The sequence below is a fragment of the Nelumbo nucifera genome, chromosome 5, assembly GCF_055504915.1.
Source record: "Nelumbo nucifera cultivar China Antique chromosome 5, China Antique-T2T, whole genome shotgun sequence".
Lineage (NCBI taxonomy): Eukaryota > Viridiplantae > Streptophyta > Magnoliopsida > Proteales > Nelumbonaceae > Nelumbo > Nelumbo nucifera.
Window position 1 is genome coordinate 60,708,200 of NC_142653.1, and position 12,603 is coordinate 60,720,802.

The 12,603-nt window shown below is 38.8% G+C and overlaps 1 pseudogene; it reads right to left on the reverse strand.

Annotated features, from left to right (window-relative positions):
* Positions 1 to 506: 506 nt before the first annotated feature.
* Positions 507 to 12,603, reverse strand: part of LOC148791668 (F-box protein AUF2-like) — a 41,706-nt pseudogene continuing 29,609 nt past the window's right edge.

Sequence of the window (12,603 nt, forward strand, 5' to 3'; positions counted from 1 at the left end):
GAGGGTTAGAGAATCCAAATGAAGATGAACTGGACAAGGATCAAAATGAACAAAAGAAATTAGAAGAGAAATGCCAAAAGGCTCTATATGGGAAGGTTGTTGCGGACAAACAGATGAATGCTTTTGAGTTATCCAAAAAACCAAAGAATTTTTTGCCAAATGACACGTACGAGGTGAAATGCCTAAGAGATGAAATACTATGAGTAGTTTTCAAAAAGAAATCAGATCTAGAGATGTTTTCAAGCCAAGAGTCCGGGCTCGTAAATGGATTCCCATTGGTGTTGAAAAGATGGGAGCAAAACTCGATACCTCAGACTTTAATGGTCCAGATTTTGGGCTTGGGGAGCAAAATGGTAGTCAAAGAAGAGAGGGATTATAGCTAATAATGGCAACTTCTGGGTTTTATTATCAATAAAAATAATCTTTTTAACATAATTTCTAGAATAGGGTAACTTTTTTAAAAAATATAAAAAAAGGGTAGAGACACTATTTATCTCCTTCCTCCTTTAGACTATCGAACAAATCTCTCCACCTCCGGTGCTGGGGAGGCGATGTCTACGGAACTCCCTCACTTCCTCCACTGTAGCTTCCCTGAACTCCCTCAACCCCTCCTTATCCATCACCGTCATCACCTCCTCTTCGCTATCCTTCAATACCATGCTTTCCATCTCTTTGTGCTCTCCGATCACATCTCTCAACAAATAATGCCTCGCACGAAGCCGCAATCAAAGCGCTAATCGTCCACACCACTCTCAACTTCAATCCTCCCCCTCCGTCTTCATCGTTGAAGTCCACGTCATCCCCATTTCTGTTGCCTCCCCCATCATCAATCACTTCTCCGATGGTCCGGACCACAAAAATTATGAAGCTCTTCAAAGTTTTCCCAAACTCCGCCCTCCATCTCACAACCACATACTTCTCTAAACGGAGATCTCCAACTGAAAGTTTGATCTCAAGCCGTCGGGTACTCTTGAATCCGCGAAGGATTTCAATGGGAGAGTTCCTGTTTTGGGGCTGGATTGGAAGTCATCTCAGGTATATCAAGTCTTGCAAGGACTGGAGGATAGACCTGAGAAGGTGTAGTAGAAAGCTCCACTCACCAGTTTTGTTGGAGATGACACGATTAACCTTCACCACTAGGTTGTCGGCTTGCGGGAGGAGGGAGTTGAAGCGTTTCGACACAACTCAGCAACGGATTAAGGATTTGATGTCAGATAAGTGGTTGAAGATGAGAAGAACGATGGGGTTAGGGATGCAATCGAAGACTTCGATTTCTAAGGTCAGAAGATGCACCAGAGGTGAGGAGATTTGTTCAGTGGTCTGAAGGAGGAAGGAGATAAGTAGTGTTTCTACCCTTTTCTGATATTTTTTAAAAAAGTTACCCTATTCTAGAAATTATGTTAAATAGATTATTTTTTTTTATGATAAGACTCAAAAGTTGCCCTTATCAGCTATAATCCCAAAAAGAGAAGGAGGATAGCTTAGAAGAAGACGAGCCCTTGAGGAACAAAGCATACAAAATAAGGGTAATCATTGACATCACAAAACCTTTGGCCCTAGGTAACTTGGATATAGATGAAAATGGTGTGGAAAAATGGTTCGGTTTCCAATATGAAAGGTTGCTGATCTTTTGTGGATGATGTGGCATAATAGGATACAGAGATCAAGGCTACAACAATGTATCTGAGGAGTAATTTCTAGACAAACTAACAAAAAGGATGGAAAAACAATCTAGGAATGAAGAGAGAGTTTCTAGGTATTATGGGGAGTGGCTTCGTGTAAATCCAAAAAGTAAAGATTTTAGGACAATAAACAAAGGAAGCCTAGAAAACAAGAAGTCAAGGTGAAAAGAAAGGGAGATGAGAGAGATGATGAGTCGGGAAGCCTACAACCAAAATCAGAGTCAAGGAATGGTGATAGAAATCTAATGCTGGCATCACTGGAAAGGGTAGTAGAAAGACATCAGCTTCAGGTGGTGAACGCCTCAATCCAAATAAGACCTTTTTAGGAAGGGCAAAGCCAAGAAGAAAATGTAAACACAGTTTGGATCGATGGAAGCGCCTATCATGTAATGATTTCACTAGCCAAGGATGATTGGAGGGAAGTTCTCATTGGAGAAGAAAACACAAAAGGCTATAGAGGGGGAAGGGAGTTTGACAGCATGGGGGTGTCTACTGACGGAAACAGTACAATAAGAAGCGGCGACTTGTCAAATCAAAATCAAGTTGAGATAAGGCGAACTGATGATGTAGCAAGAATGAGGGGACAACTAGAAAGTGCAGAAAAAGGAAAATATCTCATCTTGTTAGAAGAGCATCTAATTAGGAAAAGAAAGGGTAAGGTTGTATCAACTAAAGAAACTTTAATTTGACTTTTGAAACTTTCATGGAAAAGAAAAAGAACCAATCTGGGATTGTGATACAAGAAATAGAAGAGGAAGTACCAGAGTCGAGGAAAAATATAGTTAGTGGGACAAAATGGGCTAAAATCAACCCGAAACAAAAAATGGGTCTATCAAAATGCATTTTAGAGGAAGATGGCCTGCTAACAAGAGGAAACCTATCCCCGATCCTGGAGTTGTCCCTAAACTAGGAACCAATGAATTTAGACAAGCAATCTACTAGAATGGAGCTGGATGAGCATGGAAATCAACTACTAGGCTCGAGAAACACAAATGAAAGGTATTCCTTATCATAGGAGGAAGAGGTATGGCCATAAACAACTACTAAATTCTTTAATTCAAATTATGATGATAATGCTTACTATTGGTTTAATTTGCTCATTAGCAAAAAAAAAAAAAAAGAGATGTCAAAAGTCTATAAAAAACTTGGTGGCATAAAAGAAAAAAGCAGAAAGAGGAACAAATGTTTATAAAAAAAGGAAAAATGCTAATGAGAGATTTAAAACATCTCCAAATGAGATAAACAAGAACCTACCAAGGAAAAACTAGAAAAAAAATAAAGTTATCAAAGTCCCAAATACTCAAAAAAAGAGGTCAAAATTTGAGTTTTGTCTGGGTTCCAATGCTAAATAATGTTGACTACTGGGAGTATCTGAGCATGATAGAAATTCGAGATAGTAATTTAGTTACAAACATAAATTCCCCTACGAAAGAGAGAAGTTTTAGTGGCAAAAGAGAACATTAGTTAGAAAGAATTAGGAACAGGGGAAGCTATCTTCATAAGTCTGGGATCATCAAAACCTTGAAAGTAGATAGTCTGGAAACCGTAACCAAAGATAATAAGTGAGTTGGGGTTCTGTCCTGGAACAGACCCAGGGGCCAAATGAGAATTCTAAGCTGTAATTGCCAAGGTATCAGGTCTCCCCTAACAATTTGCACTCTCAAAGAGACTTATCAAAGCTCCAAGCCTAATGCGACCTTTCTATGTGAAACAAAGAATTACCTCATAACTTGTAAAAGAAAGTTGGCTTTCTTAAAACTTTGGAATTGTTGGGGGTGTGATTCTATTGGAATTAAAGGTGGGCTGGTCTTGTTTTGGAAGGATGGAACAAAAGAAAAAGTTTTATTTGCAGATCAAAATTTTATTCATGTGAAAATGAAGGAACAAAATTCAACTTATTGGTATTGCACCTTTATATATGGTAAACCAAAGAAACATTTGAGGAAAAATTTTTGAGAGAAATCGAAATTTCTAGCTTCTTTGGTTAAGGGTTCATGGCTTTGTTGTGGGGACTTAAATATGATTTTTTACTGTCAAGAAAAGGAGGGAGGAAAGAGTTGTAGTTCAAGCTATCTAGAAAGGAATAGGAATATGTTAAATAGTTGGCAACTACAAGAATTAAAGATGCCCCCTAATAAAACCCTTGGACTGGATGAAATTAAAGATGCCCCCTACAAGAATTCTAGATTGTCATAATCCAAAGTTAAATGTTGAAGACAAATTGTGGCTATAAAGGAAGGTAACAAAGGATGAAATTAAAGAGGCTTTGTTTTAGATGCCCCCTAATAAAGCCCTTGGACTAGATGGTTTCCAATATTGGGAAGTAGTGGGTCAAGATGTCATCAATATAATTATGGCTTTCTTCAATGAGGGGTTATGTCTAAAATATTTAAATACTACCTTTATTACCCTAGTCCCAAAGGTCAAGGTGCCAACAAAAATCAGTCACTTCAGACCCATTAGTTTCTATAATACCATCTAAAAGATTATAGCCAAAGTCCTGGTAAATAGAGTCAAACCCTTCCTCAACAACATAATAAGTGAAAACCAAAGTGCTTTCACTTTGAGTAGATTAATCCAAGATAATATTCTAATTGCCCATGAGGTAATAGACTTAATGAAGAAAACAAAAGGTGCAAATGGGTGGCAATAAAATTGGACATTAGCAAGGCTTGTCATTGAGTTGAGTGGAATTTTGTCAAGCTAGCAATGGAAAAAATGGGGTTTGGGAGTAAATTGGTTAGTTGGGTCGTGAAATGTATTACAATAGTCTACTATCAGATTTTGATTAATTGAGCCCTTAGTGAGACCATCTAGCATAAAAGAGGACTGAGACAGGGTGACCCTTTATCTCTTTCTATTTTTCTTTGAAGCTTTGTCAACTAATCTTTAAAACTTAGCCTTACAAGAAAGGATTATAGGAGTGTAGACACCCCATTTTTGCGCTCTTTAGTCTTTTTGCAGCAAGGGCGACCATAGTCCTAGACAGCCACACAAACGTTGTGAGTGAGAAATTTCATTTCAGAAACCCCTTTGGGAAGATTCGAGGATTGGCCTACACATAGACCTGTTCATGGGTTGAGTCAGGCCGGGCTCAGGTTGGGCTTTCACTCTTCATTAACAGAATTTTTGCAGGCCCGAGCCCAAGACCGACCCGACCAATGGGCCTACAACTTGGGCCCGAGCCTGACCATCATGAAAAGCCCAAAGCCCAAGCCCAAGCCCGAATCCTGAGAGAGAGACAAAGAGAAATCTGTTCGACTTCCTTATATCAGAACAAGGAGAGAGGAAGATCATGGGAGAGAGAGACAGAGAGAGGACCTGGTCACTTGTCGTTGTTGGCTGCCACTGCTAGCCTAGTTCATCATCACCGGAGAATGATAAAAACAATGAGATTTCCAATAGTTCGTCGGTGGCACCGGTGCCTGAGTTCCTACCTATCACTGCTAGCATATGCTCGACACCGACTTACCGGGGATTGCTAGTTCATTGGTGGTGCGGTGGGTTCATTGAGCTATAGAAAGATTGAGACTAAGAGTGAAAACTGAGAAGTATTGATGAAAAGAGGGAAGGGTTATTCGGTTAGTGTGAGCTCCGGGAAGCTCATGGCCGGCTCAAAGAGTTGGAGTCGCCACCCATTTTTAGAGGAAATGGGCCCTCATTTTTGGGTCTAGAAAGGTTCAAATTGAGCCTTTGATAGTGACTCCGTCCTTGACCAAGGAAAGCACATAACCAAGAGATCTTGGGCTCAAAGGATTGGGAAAGGGAAGGTTTTAGGCAGCCCTCTCTACAAGCTGCTATGGCAGCCCGAAACAGGAGACGTTTAGGCTCAAATTCCAGAAAAACGCGAACTAACAAGACTGCTTAAAACTCCTGAAATCTGGCGAAAATGTTCCCAACTTCACCCAAAATTGATTTGAGGTGATGTTATCGGGTCTTAGGTACTAGTTTCCCTAAGACCCTCACCTCTTTGCCTCCTTTTCTCAATCCAAAGGAAGCTAGGAATGCAAATTTCCCAAGATTTCAGTGCTTCAAGCAACCTGAAACTAAACTAAAAGCAAAGAGATGGTGGAATGAGAGGCTTACCTCTCGTGTATGACTTCAAATAAAAGTTGAACAAGGCAGGAGCTAGGATGGGCATTTCTGGTGCTGAGTCTAGAAAACAGAGGATGAGGCTTGAGCTTGACTTCAAGGATTCTGGGATTTCGAGCAAGTTGAGTGTGTTGTAGGAGTTGGACAACTTTCCCCCTTCCTCAAGCTCGAGCTGGGACTCTATTTATAGAGAAAATTGAGAGATGGGTCTGAAACTCATCCATGTACAGTGTTTGTGATTCAGTAAAGTTTTTTCAATGAAATAGGCAAAGATTTTGAAACTGAAGGGCTTGTAGTTGACCATTCCTTCTTTGTGCAATAGATTTCCTTGATTTTGGGGGATTTCTTATGGGTTTCGTGCATCCAATGAAGTATTTGGGCGTGCTAGACATTGCAACCCGTATTTGGGGCTGACAGTGGCAAAAAAACTTAAATTTAATGGGCTTTTAAGAGCTATTTTGTCTTTTCTTGATTTTAAGTAAGGGCCTGTTTGGTATTTTGAGCCTTTTAAGCCTATTAGGCTCAAATTCATTGGTCCAAGTGTTTTAATGGGGTTAAGTAAAGAGCTGACAACAGTCCCTACCCACTTAAGATCCTAGGTTGGACAGCTGATGTCTTGGTTTAATCGGGTGTGTCAAAAAGGTATCTCTCTAGTTTAACGGTCAAACGAATGAATCTGGTAATAAAATTTGGTGTGTTGGGGTTTCTTGGGTCTTTAAACACAGTGGTGAGGTCTGATTGGACAAACAGGGTTGGGAAGATTGATATCTGTGGCTGACAAGTTCGGATCAATAAGATTCGTCGAAACAGAATCTTTGTTTGATGAAGGGTCAAACAAGGGAATTTTGGGTTGAAATTTGATTGGTAGGCGCTTTTGAATATCCCAAATTTGATGGAAGTGATCGATATTTGATCAAAATTGTAGACTGACTGATTTACTTCAGATCATGGTCTTAGCTTATGTTTTTCCAATCAACAAGAGGGCCTGAAATTGAATCTTTCTTTTTCAACGGTCAAATGGAGGTGTTTGGTCATAAAATTTGATGTGCTGCAGTTTTGGGGGTCATTTAACATGGTGGCGGGGTCTGATTGGTCAAATAAAGCTTGGATGGTGGAGATTTGTGATATGTGAGCTTTTGATCAATAAGATTTGTCAAAACATAATCACCAAAATAAGGGGATTTTGGGATGAAATTTGGTAGGTAGATATGGATTGGGTTTATGAGGTTGTTGGAAGGGTTTGATCGTGTTAGGCATGTGCAGATCATGGGTTTTAGTGTCATAATGTTATATGCACCAAAATGGGATCTCTGATGGATGATGATTGGCTAAATCTGAGAATTTAAGGTTGAAATTTTATGTGATTGGTTGTTTGAGGGTTTTGTTTCATGTGATGGAGTTTGATCAGGGATCAAGTATGGTGATGTGGCATAATCAAGACATTTGAGAGGCATCATGTAGATTTAACAGTGGGTTTATGGGTACTTAGGCTAAACTTTGGTTTCTTAGGGTTTTGGTATGTTTTAAAGTGATTGGTATGGTCCAATCGGACTTCCAAAATGTGGGAGATGGGCCAAGGAAGGAGCCAAACAAAAATCGGGTGCTAACAGTTAGGGACTTAGGGTTTAGAAATTATAAAAAATAATTATATATTTTATATTATATAAAAAGTCAGGCCGGGCTTTTTCGATAAATCCCAAGCCCGGCTTGAAAAATGATTGAGCCGGGCTTTTAGGCCTGAGGTCAAGCCCACAAGCTAAAAAACCTGACCAAGCCCATCCGGGGGCTGAGCCGTTGGGCTACCAAGCCCATGAACAGGTCTACCTGCATACGACAATCCTTCTGTCAACAACCGAATGAATGCTAGACAACAATGGAAGCATACCATTGGAGGAAATTCTAGGGGAATCATTTTCAATAAAAAACATTTATCTTATTTCAATCATCAACACTTTTGTCATGAAAAAAGTCTTTCAAGAAGCATTCTTTTGATCAGGACAGTCATTCCATCGCATTTCTACACAAAAATGGGTTGTCTCCTCAAGCTTTGTTGTTTGGATTATCATCCTCCAACAAAGAGGGGCAATTTGTAGACACCCCATTTTTGCGCTCTTTAGTCTTTCTATAGCACTTCGAGCTTCAAGTATGCTTCAGCTAACCTCTCAATTGAATCGGGGGTATTTTTGGAATTTTACAAAACTTGGTTCCTTAAGGATCCAAGACCATAGGTACGTAGAGCCCAAAAATACAAATCCAACAACACCAAGATCACCCGAGTCCAACAATGTTTATCCCTTCATCTTTAGACCCAGGGCCGAAACCAATTCTGATTATCTGATTGGAGTCATTTTGACCATGAACCTCATTTCACATCAAATCAGAAATCCAAGACCATAGGTATGTAGAGCCCAAAAATCCAAATCCATTGACACCAAGATCACCCAAATCCGACATTGTTTACCCATTTATCTCAATACTTGAAACCAGAACCAATTCCGATCGTCCGATCGGGATCATCTTTGATCATGAACCCTATGCCATGTAAAACCTGAAATCCAACCTTATGGATGGATGGAGCCTGAAATTCTGAGTCCAACGGTACCAAGATCGTCCAATTCTGACACCGTTAGCTCCTTTATCTTGAGACCCGAATCTAGATTCAATTTGGATCCTCCGTTTGGAATCCCCATCACTACAACTTCGAGACTGGGGCATCCCATGACCAAAACTTCCTCTCAGCCTCTAGAAGCATCTTAAAAAACCAAGGTTTTACCAGCTAGGAGCCTCCAATCAATCAAGCCAATCACCTAAACTTGGAATGTCCAATATAATTTAGGTAAATTAGTGAAATCTTCTACTCATTGTCTTGATTGATTGAGAGGTTCTCTCCCAAAGCTGTCTTGACAATCCATTCCTTCAATTAATCTCCCTCCAAAAACCCTTTAAACCTCAGCCATTGATCTCTATTGTCTCCCATCTCAGCCCTCCATTCTTCTCTCAAAAAATATATAAATACCACCATTTTCTCCCATTCTAGACACACAAGGAAGCCTATAAGGATTATCCTATTCCCATTAGCCTAGAGAATACCCCCTTCACATCCCAAACAGCTCCACACCTCCCTAACCCACGCCCAAACTCATGAGGAAACCTCCAACACATCCAAAAAACCCCCTAGGTCGATCCAACATTGAAGAAAAAAGCCTTGAATCACTCTTGAAGCCATGAAACGATGCAATAAGCGTTCTCAGTCATACATCAGCATTCTTATTCTTTAGGCCACATGGACTATATTTTCTCATTCTTTAGGCCAATCATATCAGTTAATCAAGTAGGATCAACCTCCCAACAGTACGAAGATGAATAAGTAATTGTTAAACCCCTTGATCTTTTTTATCATTTTCTTTATGCTTTATCATGCCTTTTTATTTCCAACATTCTATCCTTTCTTATAGTCATTCCCCATTTATTTTCAATTTCTCTCACGGTTTATCAAATCAGTCCATGTAGGATCACATCACGTTTTACTCGTAGGTTTTGCATTCCTTTGTCCACATGATCCCTACCCATTTTTCTTGGATTCATATCCCACACATCTCAAATCCTTCAAGAAAGTTGCTTTCTAATCAGATTTGCATGACCACTTTTATTATTTTCTTTTCTAGCATAAATACGTCGAGATTTCTATTATTTTTCATTTATCTCCCTTTAAATTACTGGATTATTTATCATGTTTTCACCAGCCTTTAAGCAATTCCCACGTTAGATCATATTACCAACTGGTCTCACTGCATCTAGTCATATGCATCTTTCAATTCATGGTATCTAGTATGGTTCCATAACTCTTACCAGCCTTGGGCTGAATTCATAGTTTACCATTTAGGCCTTAGTCACTCCATTAATTACATCATCAAGTTAGATAGGTTAGTAGTTTAAATTGTAGAGTTTTTTTCTTTTTTTTTAAAGTATGTATTAACGTAGTTTCAAATCCCAAAGCATCAAAACCATTTAGCTTTCACATAGAATTTGCATATTTTTTTAGCACTCATTCTCTTTTTTAGAATTAATTCTCTTATTTACAAATCTTTTAATTTTTGTGACTTTAAATTTTAAAAGAATGCATTACACAGTCCACCACTTAGGATTTGTTAATTTTTGCAGCAAATAATTAGTTTTTAATTCATGTATCTTCACTTGTTTCAATGACAGGTTATGACTTGCATGTTTTAGCTAGCTATTTGAACATTCTCTCTTCATTTGATATTGTCATTTCTTTAGTTTCTTTTCTTTCAATAGTCTAAATATTGTTTGTCTGTTACTATGAAAGTGTGTTAATAAAATAGGCTTCAAAATTATTAAATTTTCCTTAGGATTGTGAAGTAGAGGCCAATTTAACTGGGCGTGTGTGGGGTGCCTAACACTTTCCCACGCCATACCTTAGTCCCCAGACCCTAAAAATCTCTATCCCATTGGGTCAATGAGTCACCAAGAAAAAATCTTTTGTTTTTCTTGAAAAATCCTAGGAATTCATTAATGAGCTGATCATGTGTTAATCTAAATGGATCTGGGTTTTACAAACTTCAAATTGATAAGGATCAATTATGTATGTATATGTGTATGTGATGTGCTGAATGAATGTGATTCGTTCATGGGTCATAAGTGCTTGGCCCATGTATTGACTTATGTGGTTCTTCACGATCATCATGGCTGAATGCATATCATTGCCATGATGCTTATAGATCATTGCATGCTCATTTTTTAATGGACCCCCTCAATAGCTTCTTCCCCAAGTGGAACCTCGTAGGAACCCTAGCCCATTAAGGGCCCATTTGAATTTGACTTTATGAAAGTCAGTGAAAGCCACTATGGTATGACCTAAATCTAACCTAAGGATTGATATATATGTTTTCTCACGATTAATATAAGTGCAATGAGATAGGAAATATCATAAGATGATACCTCTAAAGGCTTTCTGTCATTAGTATGAAAGTGGGCTGAATTGGTGGGTGGGGATGCACCATAAAATTAGGCTATCCATTTCACTAAAACAGTCAATGGTATTGCTTCATTAGATGATAGGGTCGTCATAGACTAGTGGGAGGGGCCTATCCTAAAATGAAAGACTCTTCCACGACACTTTGGGGCTCTTGATATGATGGGTCTGCACTTACCAATTAAAAAGATTTAACCTAAAATTATAACAAACCTTATCAGATGGAGGTCAAAGGGAAAACTTATTGGATGGGTGGACATCTGACCTTTCACAAAAAGTGATAGGGTTATGTAGCTAAAATAATTGGCCCCATGCACCTATGTGATTTTCCACATTTCGAGGAACATGAACTATGTCCCCGTCACTGAGATAGGAGGGAAATCTCAGAAATGAATAAATGGAAATGGAACATAGATAAAAGTCCATTCTATGAAAGATAACATGAAGCAATACTAAGGTCGTGGACTAATTAATTGTGCCTTTTATCAGAAATGACACACAGACAATTCGCTAAATTGTTAGACGACAACAAACTCGAGGGACCCAACTATGCAAATTGGATACATAACCTTAACCTATTGCTCATGTTCGAGAAATTGGATAACGTGGCCAGTAACAGGTACTAGAAGAGGAACTATCCTCAATATTTGGAAACCCTTAAGAAGAAGAAAGACGATAATTTTGGAACACCGGTCATAGAGACTAATCTGTTGATCACTTATGCATCCTAGTGTATTGACTCTAGGGCTTCCACTCATGCATGTAATACATTGTAGGGGTTCAAGGAAAGCAGAAGGATATTGATGACAAGGTTGTATATTACTTGGGGGTGACTGCAACTGTTGCAGCTACTGCTATCGGAACATATCCTCAAAAAAAGAACACGTGATACAATTAATACCATGTGCCTATGGCATTACCAACTTGGCTATATTAATATAGAATGTATCACAAGATTGGTGAAGGATGGTTTTCTAGATTTTCTAACTATGGAAGATCTACCAAGTTGTGAGCCTTGCCTCCAAAGGTAAGATGGCAAAAAGGCCATTTACAGGTAAACCTGAAAGAACTATAGGTACACTTAACCTTATACATGTTAATGTATGTGGTCCAATGAATGTTAGGACATGGAACCAACACTATTATTTCATAACTTTCACCAATGATTATTCTCAGTATGGTTACATGTACATAATGAGACATAAGTTTGAATCCTTTGAAAAGTTTAAGGAGTTTAGACAAAAAGTCGAGAAACAATTGGAGAGACAAATCAAATGCTTTCGATCATATTGAAAAGGTGAATATCTCTCTAACAAATTCAGTGACTACTTACAGGACAATGGGATTATATCACACTTGTCTCTTCTTGCTACACAACAATTAAACGATGTATCAGAGAGAATAAATCATACTTTATTGGATATGGTCTGATCACTCATCGTCCATTTAGAATTACTCATATCCTTTTGGGGGCATGCATTGGAGACTACAATTTACATGCTAAATCGAATTCCAACCTAGTTGGTTCCTAAGACTTCTTATGGGCTATGGACTGGCAAGAAACCAAGTGTAAGACACTTGAAAATATGGGGTTGTCCAACACACGTCAAAAAGATAAGTACGGACAAATTGGAATCTAAAACTAGTCATTGCCTATTTGTAGGCTATCCCAAGGACTCCGTAGGGTATCTCTTCTATGACCCATAAAAATAAAATGTATTTGTTAGTCGAAATGCCTACTTCTTGGAGAAGGACTACATCCTGAACAATCACTATCAGGAAGTTGTTCTTGATAAAGAGAGCTCAGGAGTAGTAGGAGATAACCCACAGATTCTA